The 12855-nt window shown below is 42.5% G+C and overlaps 1 protein-coding gene and 1 pseudogene across 2 annotated transcripts in view; one reads left to right on the forward strand and one right to left on the reverse strand.

Annotated features, from left to right (window-relative positions):
• Positions 1 to 12855, forward strand: part of SV2C (synaptic vesicle glycoprotein 2C) — a 385830-nt gene that overhangs the window by 278488 nt on the left and 94487 nt on the right. The gene's annotated exons all lie outside the window — the stretch shown is intronic.
• On the reverse strand, positions 7813 to 9442 carry LOC119261259 (high mobility group protein B3-like; annotated as a pseudogene).

Genomic DNA, 12855 nt, shown 5'->3' on the forward strand with positions numbered 1-12855 from the left:
CCATTTAGAAGCACTCCAATTCCCAGAATCACTGTGGCAATATGATGGCTGTCATTTCCAATTTACTAGTGTGACAAGATTGGCTCGGATCTCTGGGACTAGTACACTGTATTTAGCATGTATATACGATGTAATATTCAGAGCTGCCTTCTTAGTCGTGACTGAAACTGTGGTAGGGTGGTGAAAAATTGGGAATTAGCAGTATTACAAAGGCTTAAGTAGGTGGATTTTATCTCAGACTTGTCACTTAGGATTTTGTTTGTAAAGCCAAGAGAACTGCTGGATCAAAGAAGGTAGAACAAAACTAAATGCCTCATGGCACCAAGGGATCCATTAACTACATCAAACCTTTCCCAGATTAGCAGAGGTTTGGGTAAATCTTGTGTCAACTGAAGGTTGGAGATAATAATTTTCTTACCTGGTTTATTGACATTGAACCAATTAACAAAGGTAGCAGATGCTGCTGGGAAACTAAGCCTAGCAACAATACTCCCTGGAATTTGAGGGACCTGAGAAAGGTTGCACTAGGTGAATCAGCTTGCTAGGTAGCCAGTTAATTTGACTGGATGTGCAAACCATGCTGGTGGAATAGTGAAGTCAATTTGTTGAAGGATATTGTGGTCAATGGGAAAAAGAATTTTCCTGAAATGAGTAAAAAATGTCATTTGGAGGGTTGAATCAGCTGCACAAGTAGGATGATGGTCAGAAACCTCTTGCCCACAAAAATGTTGATGTGACGGTCAGGCATCGTTTCAACCCCATTTTATAAAATCTACCTGATTCTGTTGTTATGTTCAGCATGGGAGGTAACAATGAAAGATAATGTCATAATGCACTTGTTCCAGCAGGCCTCTTATTTGTGAGTTTGATGGAAAGAGAGAAGAGAGGAGGGGGCAGAGGGAGAGAGAGAGAGAGAGAGAGAGAGAACACATCCTGAATCCTATTTGCCATACTGCCATCCTTTCTCCCACAGGGTCAATAAACCTTTTCTACAAAAGGACTAGGTGGTAAAGACTTTAAACTGGTCAACTGTGGGCTTTGTCACATGCACATTTTTTTTGTGATAGCCCTTTAAATAGATTTAAAAAAAGAAAACATTCTTAGCTCATGGACTGTACTAAAACATAGTTTGTCAACCCCTGATGTTGACCTCTTCACCCTGGCTACTGGCTTAAAATATGTCTCTGAATTCAGATGTGGTCTTCTGCCCTGAGGAGTCGGGCTTCTCTTACCCATCTAACATAACACCAAGGCCAGAGGCTGGCCATACAGCTGCCTGCTCCATTCCTTCTTGGTGAGCACAATGTGACAGTCTGGTGACTATCACAATCCTTTGCTGTATCAAAATACTTTTACTGTATCAAAATCCTTTGTCTCAGAGCTGGGAATTTCATGTCTTCTACCATCATCCCTTAGACTTAGCTTTCAAGTAAGTTTAAATCTCAGACAGATCACAGTTCTTAAGAGAAGGGGGGGAGAGAAACAAAGAGTAAAGGAGAATGGGAGGAGGGAAGGGAGGAGGGAGAATCCAAATAAGAGATCATTTCACCACACAACTGCACCGGCCTTGTTTTTAAGTCTCCGAAGTTTCCATTTTATCCTTCACAGAATCTGAGCTCTACTTCTGTGCTGAGCGAAATGAGAGGGAAGTCTATGGCTCCCCCTAGAGGTTAGAGTTTGCCAACAACAAGTAGGTACCTAAAATTGTAATCTCATTGCTTGGTGGTGTTATAAGACAAAGAAATCTTCATAGTGCGGTTCTTAACCCCTTGCAGACCTTTCCTGACTCGCCCCCTGCTCCCCTCAGCAGTGTATTTCAGTCAGTCTGCCTGTTCTGTTCCCCACTCTGTCTCTGGTGGGTCCTCTCACCCCCCCACATCTCTGGCCTGTACCCCAGCTCGTGTATGCAAATAAATCTTAAAAAAGAGGAAAAAAAAAAAAACAGAAAGAAAGCTGACCATGACTCTATTTGACTCAAAAGGCCCAGGGGTTCAGTGTAACTCAATTAAAAAGAGAACTTGTCCTTTAAATTAGAAGGATACATATCTCTCTGTATATTTACATGTGGGCCCATCTATAGTTTTAATAAAAAGAAAAATTGGCACTAAATATGTAGTGAATGTTCAGACGTCAGTGACAGTTATAATTGTCAAATTGCAGAGAGAAAGTCGGATCTAACATGGAAGGGTTAAGTGTTGCTAAAAGTTTCTCCACATTTAGACAGTTTCATGTTTGCCACTTTATTGATCTGCAGCTGAGTGCACCGAAATTTAGAAAAATTGTTCTATTTTAAATTGAAAAACAATTAACACATAGACTCTAGAAACTAATATAAAATTCATTATTTCTAGAAGTTGGAATTTCTGAATTACAAGGAACCTGACAGCTCGGAGCTTTAGTGAGTCAGTTCTTGGAATTGGTAAGACAGGCCGTCATGGTCCAGTCCTGTGAGGCTTGTCCGGTAGTGCCTCTGGCAGCTTCTCTCCATTAGGATGGGGCAGGACCCAGGTGGCTCTGGTGTCCTCTTAAAGTTTGAATGAGAACATGAATGTAGCACAAAGCCCTTGATTCCCTACAGGAGATACTGTCGGCTTGTCCACACACGCAGCCGTAAGTCTCCAGCCTGATGGAAGAGCACTTTGTCACTTGTGACCACTCTCTGTGCAAGCTCTTCCCTCCCCTCTGCCCCCGACAGTGAGTCAAGATTGAACACATTTTGTCTGATTTGTCATTTTGACAAATTTACCTATTGCTGATTTACCTTTTATGGGGTTTAAAAGATGGGAAAATAGGAGGAGACCCTGGAGGGCATTAGTTTTGAGGAAGGTGATTATGCAAAGAGAGAAGCTAACAAGCTAAATACCCTCTTTCCTAAGATGAGCTGTTGTTCCCTTCCATCCACCTCTGAGCTGTATTAATCAGCCACATTGAGCCAGCACGCTCCGGAGCTCGGGGAGTGATGCTCCGTGCTCCTCCCTGTAGGAGCTCTTCCCTCTGATTAATATGCTGTTGTTGGGGAGAACGTGCTTACTGCTTGTTCACGTGTCTTCTCCTGCTCTCCCATCTTAAAATCAGATCACCCACCACAGCCACCACCCATAACTCTGCTTCAGTCTTTGTCCCCACTTTCTTAATTCTTCTTTCCCCCACTGATTCAAACAAAATGGGGGAAAAAAAAAAAAACAATGAAAAAACAAAACACCTCAAAAGACTTTTTCTGCGATTGCTTGGAAAGACTTGATTGTAACCAGAGGGAGGGTGGTCTAGCTTCACTCCGGTGAAGGGCTTTGGGGGGGTGGGGGGGGGTGGAGGGTAGTGTCTAATAGATGGGCTCATTATGTTCTTCTTTTGAAGCACATTGCAGTACTAACACAAATTTGAATAATTAAGCTATTTTGATCTTCCTTAAAACTGAAAATGGAGAAATATTTATGATTCCTAATCCTGTATTCCTGATAGTCTGGGGATCTTCGTGAATGAACTGTCTTTAGAAATGTTTTATGGAATATGTTGTGGTGTTTCATATGTGTCATTGTGTAGCAAACGGTCCCCAAATTCAGTAGCTTTGAAAATAGCCATTTTGCATTTTTGTGGATTAGGAATTTGGATGGGAATTGTCTCGTTGGTCCTTCTATTCTTTGTGGGGCCTTTGGAGGGAGCTTGGTGGTATTTAGCAGGCAGACAGACTGTTCAGGATGGCCAGAATTGCTGAGAGGCTGGCTTCCGCTGGGACTGTCCAGGGACAGTATCCATCTGTGACCCCTCCCGTTGGCATTCTCAGGATAGTCAGACTTCTTAGATGGATGCTCAGGGATTCCTCTGAGTGTCCTGGTGATCAAGGTGGGAGCTGCATGGCCTATGATGACCCCATCTTGGATATCACCGAGCATCACTCTGTGCTATTCCACTGGTAAAGCGTTCACCCAGAGTCAAGGAGAGGCAACGTGGACCCACTCCTTAGGGGGGCATGTCAAAGAACTAGCAGCCTCTGGTATAATCACCATAATGCACAAATGAGGCATTTCTACTAGAAATGTTGTTAAAAATTCATTTTAATGAATTTTTTCTTCACTTAACCATTTTTTCAGAAGGCAGTTTTGAAATACTGTTCCCAAGATTTGAAATTTTATACCAGTGGCTTCCGGTCTTTTGGATTGTAGAGTCAAATTAAAGAAAAATGAATTGACATAAGAAACTCAACTTTTTGTCTTTCTAAAGAAGGAAATTTAAAAATAATAATTGCAGCAACACACACACACACTGTCCTTTATACTCAGTATCATTTCATAAAAGGCAGGTTCACATCAAAATAATAGGAAGGACATATTCTTAAAATAAATTTGCATGAATTTTTCTTTATGAAAAAGACATTTTCCTCCCCCTCCCCATTTCATGATAGGCTGGTGGAAACTTTCTCATGAGACCTGTTCTGTAAATGTGTATTTGGGAATCATTTTTCTAGACACAAAGGCCTCAAAATGTCATATATCATACTTTCTTGGGACCCTCAAGATTTTGTGATCAGATTTTCAGATTTATGTGAGTTCCATCAATTGCATAGTTTGTATGTGAGAGGCATGATGGCTGAAGTTAAACCTTCTGTGTTAAATTCAAGTTAAATTAGCTAGGTTTCACTATTTAAAACGTGCCTAGAACAATACAGTCTCACAGAGTATCAGAATGAGATGTTCTAAGACACAGATCCTATGAGGGGTCAGATGGCAAATTAGTTGTGGAGATATGACTGGTGGAGTGAAATACTGAGAAATAATACAAGTCAGAATGTGGGTGAGAATATACAGACATTACCCATGAAAACTAGAGTAATTTTGGGTGTCCTCATACAAAATGTGGAGGTAAAGGCCAAGGTACTGAATTTGAATGAAAGGCAAGAAAAAGATGTTCCAGGCCGCTCTGGTGGCACAGTGGTTGAGCACTGGGTGGTGAAGCTGCCCGCAGCTTCTGCAGCACTGGTTTGATCCCCGGCCGTCAGGCAAGGGTCCCACATGACACACAGACCTCTCCTGCCGCCTGCTGCTCCCCTCAGCAGTGTACTTCGTCAGTCTGCCTGTTCTGCGCTCTGCTCTGTCTCTGGTGAATTCTCTCACCCTCCCATTCTTCTGACTGTGCCCAGTGCTTGTATAAATAAATAAATAAATCTTTAAAAAAAAAAAAAAAAAAAAGATGTTCCAGGTAAAATCTTACCTTAACTGGATAAGCTTTGGAGATAAGGATGATTATGGTGCATTTAAGGGACATCAACAGCTTTTTGGGTGACTTGGTTTGGGGGAAGTGGCTTGAAATTTTAAAAATTTTTTGATTGAGGTACCAATGGTTATATCATTGGCAGCTTGATTTTTAGCATGCCTTGATTTTTATTTTAAGATACTTAGAGAAAAAAATGTGCAAGAAACAGGCTTATGAGGAATTTACTAATTGCCTCAAGTTCAAGCGTAACTGCAAGCACTAAAAAGATTTTTCTATAGAGAAATCTCTTTTTCTGTCGGCACAGTGAACAAATAAAGCATAAAATCAAAAAGCAACTGCTATTTTAGAGGACTTCTTCAGTTTTATTTTGGACTTGAGCCATAATAAAATAATTTATTCAAATTCCTACCTTTTCCTTACTCTCAAAACAATTACATCTTTTCCTTCCTAATCTGAGAAGCAGGTGGCTAACTGCTCATGCTTAACACAAATCATTTATAATCATAATAAAAAATAATCAGTTGCTAAATAACAGCTTTAATACTGTGAGTCAACACCTGAATATTTGGGTCACCTTCCCTGAAATCCCTAAGTCTGCTTCTGACAGTTTGGGATTGAGGAGCTCTTGCATGATGTTTCATCACTAATGACAAAATAAATCTCACGTGTCAAGAAGTTCTGCCCTGAATTCACCTCAGCTTCTCCAGCAGTAATGGATGATGACCAACATCCATTAGTCCGGGGCTGATCCCTGTAGTTACTCAGTCATTGTTCTGGCTGGTACTTAGGTATCTGCCTGTTTGGGGAAACAGAAGGTCATGTTGGAACATCAGCAACAGACTACCGAATTTTCTTTTTGGAGACATTTATTAGAATCTGTTATAATCTTGTCTGGTTTTTGCTGTGGCATCTGCCACCTAAATGTAAAAGACTGAGAGAGAGAAAGAAAGAAAGAGAAAGAGAGAGAGAGAAACTTGCATATAATTTTCTAGAAAAGGGGTTTTGGAGGACAAGTATAATCATTTTCCAATCAAGTACAGTGTGACCTTTGAGTCCATTTTGGACCCATTTTCCTGCAGTGCAGTCATATCCCAGATATCTGCAAATGGCCTAAGTTAAGCGGCAGGAGTCCTTCCCCTCCAGACCTTTCTGTTGCTTGAAATATCAAAAGGTATGATGCAGACAGAGCTCAAAGATCATTTCCTTGATCTGGGCCTCTAAAATACCAATTCCTTTTAGATTTTTATGCTTTATTTGTTCACCGTGCTTATAGAAAAGAGACTTCTCTGGAAACCTTTTTATTGCTTGCAGTTATGCTCGAACTTGGGGTCATTAATAAACTCCTCACAAGTCTGTTTTTTTGTGTATTTCCTGGAAGCAGGACACATGGTAGCACTGTTCTTCCTGATAGCCCACACTTTGAGGAGCAGAAACTGTTGCTGTGCTCTGTTATAGTTGTGGCTGTGGCTTCAGGGTGTGTTCATGTCCTTGAAAATATGCTTGATATTTTTCTATTTTCACTGCCCTCCTGTGCTGGTGCATTTGTTCCTGTTTTTCTTTGTCCACCAGTCATGTCCCCCTCTGTTCCTTTGAACTGCAGGTGTCACTGCCTACTCTGCTTTAGTGTCCTGTTCTCTGTTCTCATCATTACTCAGGGACTGATGTTGGCCTTGCAAAGACCACGGGTCACCACCCACCTCTTTTAGGGCAAGCCCAGAGGTCTCTTCCCTGCTCTGGGGGTTGTTGATGGGGCTTTGCTGTCCTCCTTTTCTTCTGACATGATCTCTCCTCTGTCTGGACCCTCTTCTTAACTTCTTACTCACATTTCTTAAAATGTAATACTATTTGTTTTTATTTGACTTCAAAAGCATGCCAGCATTCTAAACATGCTAAAAATAAACGAATAACAGAACATTGTCAATGGCATGTAGTACTCAGAAAGTTCTTGAACTTTCACTGATGTTGTGGCTTCTCGCTTTGCTGACAATGAAGAGTCTATAGTTGGTTTAAAAAACAACCAATATACAACTGCTGGACTGAACAAAAAAAATCCAAACTCTCCTCTTGCCAGCTGATTTCTCTTTTTCACAGCTAAGAGTGGCAGTGGGATGGTGAGTCACTATATACAAAAGCAAGACAACCTGAACTAAATGGATTCCCACCTCAGGATCCACAGGTCCAGTCTCACAGCTGTACTCCCTGAGACCTTCCAAAACCATCCTCCCCAGTGTCATCGCCAAGTAAAGGCATCAAGAGTTCATGTTGGTCATTTTGTCCTTTTTACAAACTTTAGATGTGTACAGTTGCTGATTCAGGATTTCTAGCCAATCACCATATAGTGAACACCACTGTACAAATTTTAAAAAGAGAATGCCAGAAAACATCTTTAAATGCAAGGTGTAGAGAGTGACAACATGAGAACTCTTTCACTTTAAAAATGTTGGGAAATATGTACACCTTTGGTACAGTTTCTGTGTGCACTGGACACCCAGGGCCACTTGTTGTAAACCCCTGACACTTCCTAGAGTGCGCTGAGACACTACAATCTGATCGTGATTGGATTCTGGTTGTAGGATTCAGCCTAATGAGGACAGCAGACACATCTCAGATAGGAGAGGTCTCCCCTCCTTTGAGGACTTTATAAGAAGGCACAGAAGCAGTTTTTTGTTTTTTTTTTTTTAATTCATCCTCCCCCTCCTAATCTCCTTCCTCCTTGCTCCTGGCAACTTTAACCAGACTCTGCACCATTCAACTGTCCTTTCTTCTTATTGTCAGTGACATCCTTCTCATACTTGTGCTCTGCCACCTTCTTGTAAGGCTGCTTTTCCCTGTCACTAAAGTTGTTCCACATCTCACCATGCTTCTTTGCCTCATCTCTGATAGGGCTGCCAGGGTTTTGATCTTGAGGTGAAATTCTGAGCAAGAATCCAGAGGGTGATCTTTTGGGGGCACTAGGATCCTTTACCTTGCCTTCCTGAGCTGGTCCATCATCCTTCATTTCCTGACCACAGTGTACTGTGTCTGCCTTTGCCATTTCATCACATTTAGACTTCTCTTTCCCGGACATCATCTCTCAGAACTCTTCTTGGAAAATTCTGCAAAACTGACCGGGACCTCAGTTTCCTCTCTGTATGTCTGCACTCAGAAGGCATAAGCAGCTTGTCCTTTGGTTTTCAGGGTTCACCTGTAGCCACCTTGACTGTACTGTTTGCTGTCTGGGCAGCACAGAACACCGTGAGTGACTCAGTGCTTCCACAAGAGCCCCCCAGCTCACCCACCCTTCATATCTCTGCCTTTGTCTCCTTTATATGTGGCATGTATCAAGGGCTGACCTGTGGGTTTCTGTCCTCTCTTTCCTTCTTACAGAGAAATCCCATATTTCATGAGACTCATTACTGCCCTTCCTGCTGCCACCACCCAAGCTGTTCCTGCTCTTTGTCACCCTAGCCTTGTTAAACTTTAGGAGCCTCTCACATACATCTACTCTCCTGTTCTTCAATGAAGCACACACCTGCCCTCAGCACGGCTACAGGCAAATTCTGTAGGGTTTGCAGGGTCTGCAGGGTCTGCAGTCTGGACCTGCAAATCTGCAAATCGACCCTCTCTCTGTTTTTTGTCCAACTTTGATAACATAGTCTCTCAGGCTGTTTTCATTCTGCAACAGCAGAATTGAGTCTTTGCAACAGAGTCACTGTAGCCTGCATGTCTAGAATATTTACTCCCTGGCCCTTTACAGAAAAAGTTTGCCAGTCTGCCCTAAAGCGTTCTGGTCTTTTCACAGTAGGGCTTTGATTGCATTCATTCCCCACTTAGGAACCCCTAAGTGACTTCCCATTGTCTATGTAATTGACTTAAAAATTTTTAGCTTGATGTTTAAAGATTTTTCTCTTACTCATGTAGCCTAATTGTGCTTCTCCACACCCCCAGCCCGGAGGATCTAACCAGGCTCCTCCCTCTTCTAACCTTACAACCTTTCCAAGCTTGCTTCCACCCCAGACCACCCTCAGCACTGTGGTGCATGTCTAAGAGCAAACAAAAATGGCATCCTGCCTGAATATGAATTCACTCTCCTTTTATTTTTTGAGGTTCAACCCACGCCCACCTTCCTTTATGAAATGTTCCCTGATGATCAGCAGTATTGATTATTACTTTATTGATCTGCATGCATCATCTGGACTGCCTCCCTATTCTGCCTTTTCACATGCAGTATAAGAAGACTTACTGATGTGAGCATCTTGCTCACTCGTTCAAGATAATTGCCGCATCAGGCCTGTCTTCCCCTTACATACCTTCTTAATTTTATTCTGACCTATCCCAAATCAGAATCCTCAGTGTCAGCTTCAGCTCTTCCTTGCTTCACCCCTCAGTTTATAAGAACTGTGGATTCTGCCTCCACAAAACACGTCCAGCCTTGCTCTTCCCCATGCCTGCTGTTCCAGCCTTGATCAGGTGCCATCATTTCTCCCCTGAGCTACTGTAGTCACTTGTCAGTGCAGTTTCTTGAGTTGGTCTTCCTCCCAGGACAAGGGTTTGGAGAGTGAGATGCCCAGGGCACAAAATTAAAGGAAGCACTCCTTCTTAGGGTTGTGCAAATGCAGAGCAGGTGCCCAAGAGCGAGTGCGTCCTTAAATTTTGTACTGCTGGCACCTCAGGTTACAATTCCCAGCAGTTCAGCCCTCCTGTTCCCTCCCTCTTTTCGCCTGCAGTTCCTCCTTCATAGTTGTTGGTATGATATTTTCAGGTGTGGATGATGTCCAGTCTATTAGTTTCCCAAAGGATAAATTCTAGCTCCTTGGGGTGACTCCAGCTTGCCATTGTCATCCAGCTTTGGATGCCACTGTTGGCCCTGCTTGTGAGCTAAATGTTCCACCCCTCCTACACACACACCCCCTCCAGTGTGCTGTGCTCAGAGGCACCTCCAAGCCTTTGGACACCATCTGTTCCCTCTCTTGGACGTTTCCCCTTTTACTTGGAGAAATCACATTCATTGTTCAAAACTCAGCAAAGTCATTGTGCTTATGTTCTATGGGAAAGCTTTTCAGAATTTCCTAGAATTAATTAAATTGCACCTTCCTTCCCTCCTGCTCTTAAGCATAAGGTACCCTCCTTAATTATAGCATGTGCTTCGTTTTGTAGTAATTAACATTTTGTATGTTTTTAATTTCCCAGGAAACCAAAGGTTCAAAGTCCCAGCTTCATATCAGAATCCTTTGGGAAGTTTGTTGTTTTATTTTTAATTCTCACTGTAGTAGCATTGGTTTATAACATACAGGTTTCAGGTATATAGATCGCATCATGATTCTCACCAAAGTATAGTTTTTGTTGTAGAGCCCTGTCTAGAACCAGAATACCTGGGTGTGGTCTGCCCCTTCCTTCATCCCCCCAAAAGTTTCCAGATGATCCTAATGTGTCCCCACTGTCCAAAACCAGTGCACTAGGCTGTGAACTGCTTGAGAGGAAGGGGCACACCCACTCCACGTCAGTGGCTCTCTCCTCACTGTTCCATGTTCCCCTGCCCTCTCTCCTTACCTTGCAAGATACCTAGTTATAGCAGAAGCTCAACCACGAGCTTCAAAGAGCTGAATTCAGAACTAAGAGCAGGGGCAGTAATAATGTCCTGCTTCATGGGTCGGCTCAGTGACTGGTATATTGAGAAAAGGTTCAGTTTATGACATACTTCTCACCCTCACCACAAGAGTTGGGGTAGGGGATTGCAGAGACGAGGCCCTACTGGTGTGGAACTGATATGTGATATCCACGGGGGACCACAAAGTGACTTTCTGTGATACTTGTGATTCCTACACCTTCGTACTGCTTGGAATACCAAATGGGCTGTAATTGCCCTATTGGAGGCCTGCAGAACCATCTGTGCAAAAAATATTTTAATACCTTGTCCGCCGTCCAGTGGGCATGCTGTGTACCAGCCAGGAAAGATATTAGCAAATTCGTTGGGCTTCCATATTAGAACTCTCCTTCTGCAGTTTGCTCCCTGGTTTCAGTGAAAATAGCTTATTATACTGTTTAGTGCTCTGGTGGACTTAAGTGACAAGTAGTGTGTTGCTTCACCTGGCATTACTTGCCTGTACAAGCAGGTACCAGGCTCTGCCTGGACCAACAGACTTAAATGTCAGACTTTCCAAATGTAAAAGTCAAAGGTGTTCTGGAAGAGCATCTGATATTTACAGTTCTTTCTGGTGAGGGTGAGTTGACTTCTGTTGCAAATGTTCTCCAATGCAAATTAGAAAGGGTTTCCTTTTTTTCCACTTGTACATATACCTTTGATATTATTACTTTCTTTACTTTGATTTTGTGAAAGTCTATAGATACATTTGGACACTCAATGACTCTTATTTGTGGCTACTTAAAATAGTCATTGGAAAAAGTGAAGCATTGGTTTTAGGAAAGGTCTATTAATTATGTATTTAAATAGTTTCAAGTTATAAAAACTTATAAAAATATAAGTTTTTGAGTTTTAAAAAAATTGGTTTACTCCTCCTAGTGCTATTTTCGGTAGTTTCCCTTCAGAATTTGAGCTGAAGGAAGCCACCAGCTATCATGTCACTTTCTACACCATTCCAGAGCACACTCCTTGTCTTCCCGCTCTTTTCCATCATCATTTCCCCCTCTTTTCTTTCTTTACTTCCCACCAGTAGTAATGTTAATTATATTTCACACAGTGCTACATGCTTTATTACATGTAATCCCTAAAACACCCTCAGAAGTAGATAGGATTATCAGCCCCATTGTATAGAAGGGGTAATTGAGGCATAAAGAAATTGAGTCATTTGGGGGCCTCCCTGATGGTGCAAAGGGTTACGTCTCAGCACAGTGAAGCTATCAGCAGTCACTGCAGCACAAGTTCCATCCCCCTGGCCAGGGAGCTCACCCACTTGGCGCCGCAGACCTCTCCTGTCTTACCTGCTGCTCCCCTCAGCAGTGTATTTCAGTAGATCTTTCTGTTCTTCTCCCACTGTCTCTGATGAATCCTCTCACTCCCCCCACTCTGCTAGCCTATGCCTCAGTTCTTAGATGCACAAATAAAATAAATCTTGTTTTAAAAAAGAAATGGAGTCATTTACTCAGGATCAATTGGTTCCTAAATGGTAGAGCAATGATTTACATTGAGGCCACCTGTTTTAAGAGCCTGGCACAGCTATTTCCTGCCTGACCCCTAATTCAGGGTGCTAAGTGGTACTGGAGTGAAGGTGAAGATGAAGGATATTGCCATGGTTAAAAACAGTCTTCCTTCTTTCCCTGTCCCTCATTGCTTTAATAATGTGTCCACTTCTCAGCACATTCAGTGAAACCCAATAGAACAAGTATTGAACTTGAGTTTTATGTTTTCATTCCTAGTTCAATCACAGAATTCAATATGAAGAGAATTAGCAAATCATAGATAAAGAGGGAGATGGGGCAGCTTTCTTGGCATTGGGTGGGTGGGTGCAGGGGCAGCAGGAAGGAAAGTGGTCACTGGAGTCTCTGGTCAAAGGAAGACCATATTCATAAGCCAATGATTTGGGGGTTCTAGGAGCAGTGTCCACAGGGTAGCAACTGTGAGAGCTGCCACATTAGTGGGTGGATGGGGAGGATATGCAAGAGGTCTGCAAATAACAGCAGTCTCCTTCCCAAAGACGGGAAAGACTGTGC

The sequence above is a fragment of the Talpa occidentalis genome, unplaced genomic scaffold (genome assembly GCF_014898055.3).
Source record: "Talpa occidentalis isolate TD23 unplaced genomic scaffold, MPIMG_talOcc4v2.1 talOcc4.6, whole genome shotgun sequence".
NCBI classification, from domain to species: domain Eukaryota; kingdom Metazoa; phylum Chordata; class Mammalia; order Eulipotyphla; family Talpidae; genus Talpa; species Talpa occidentalis.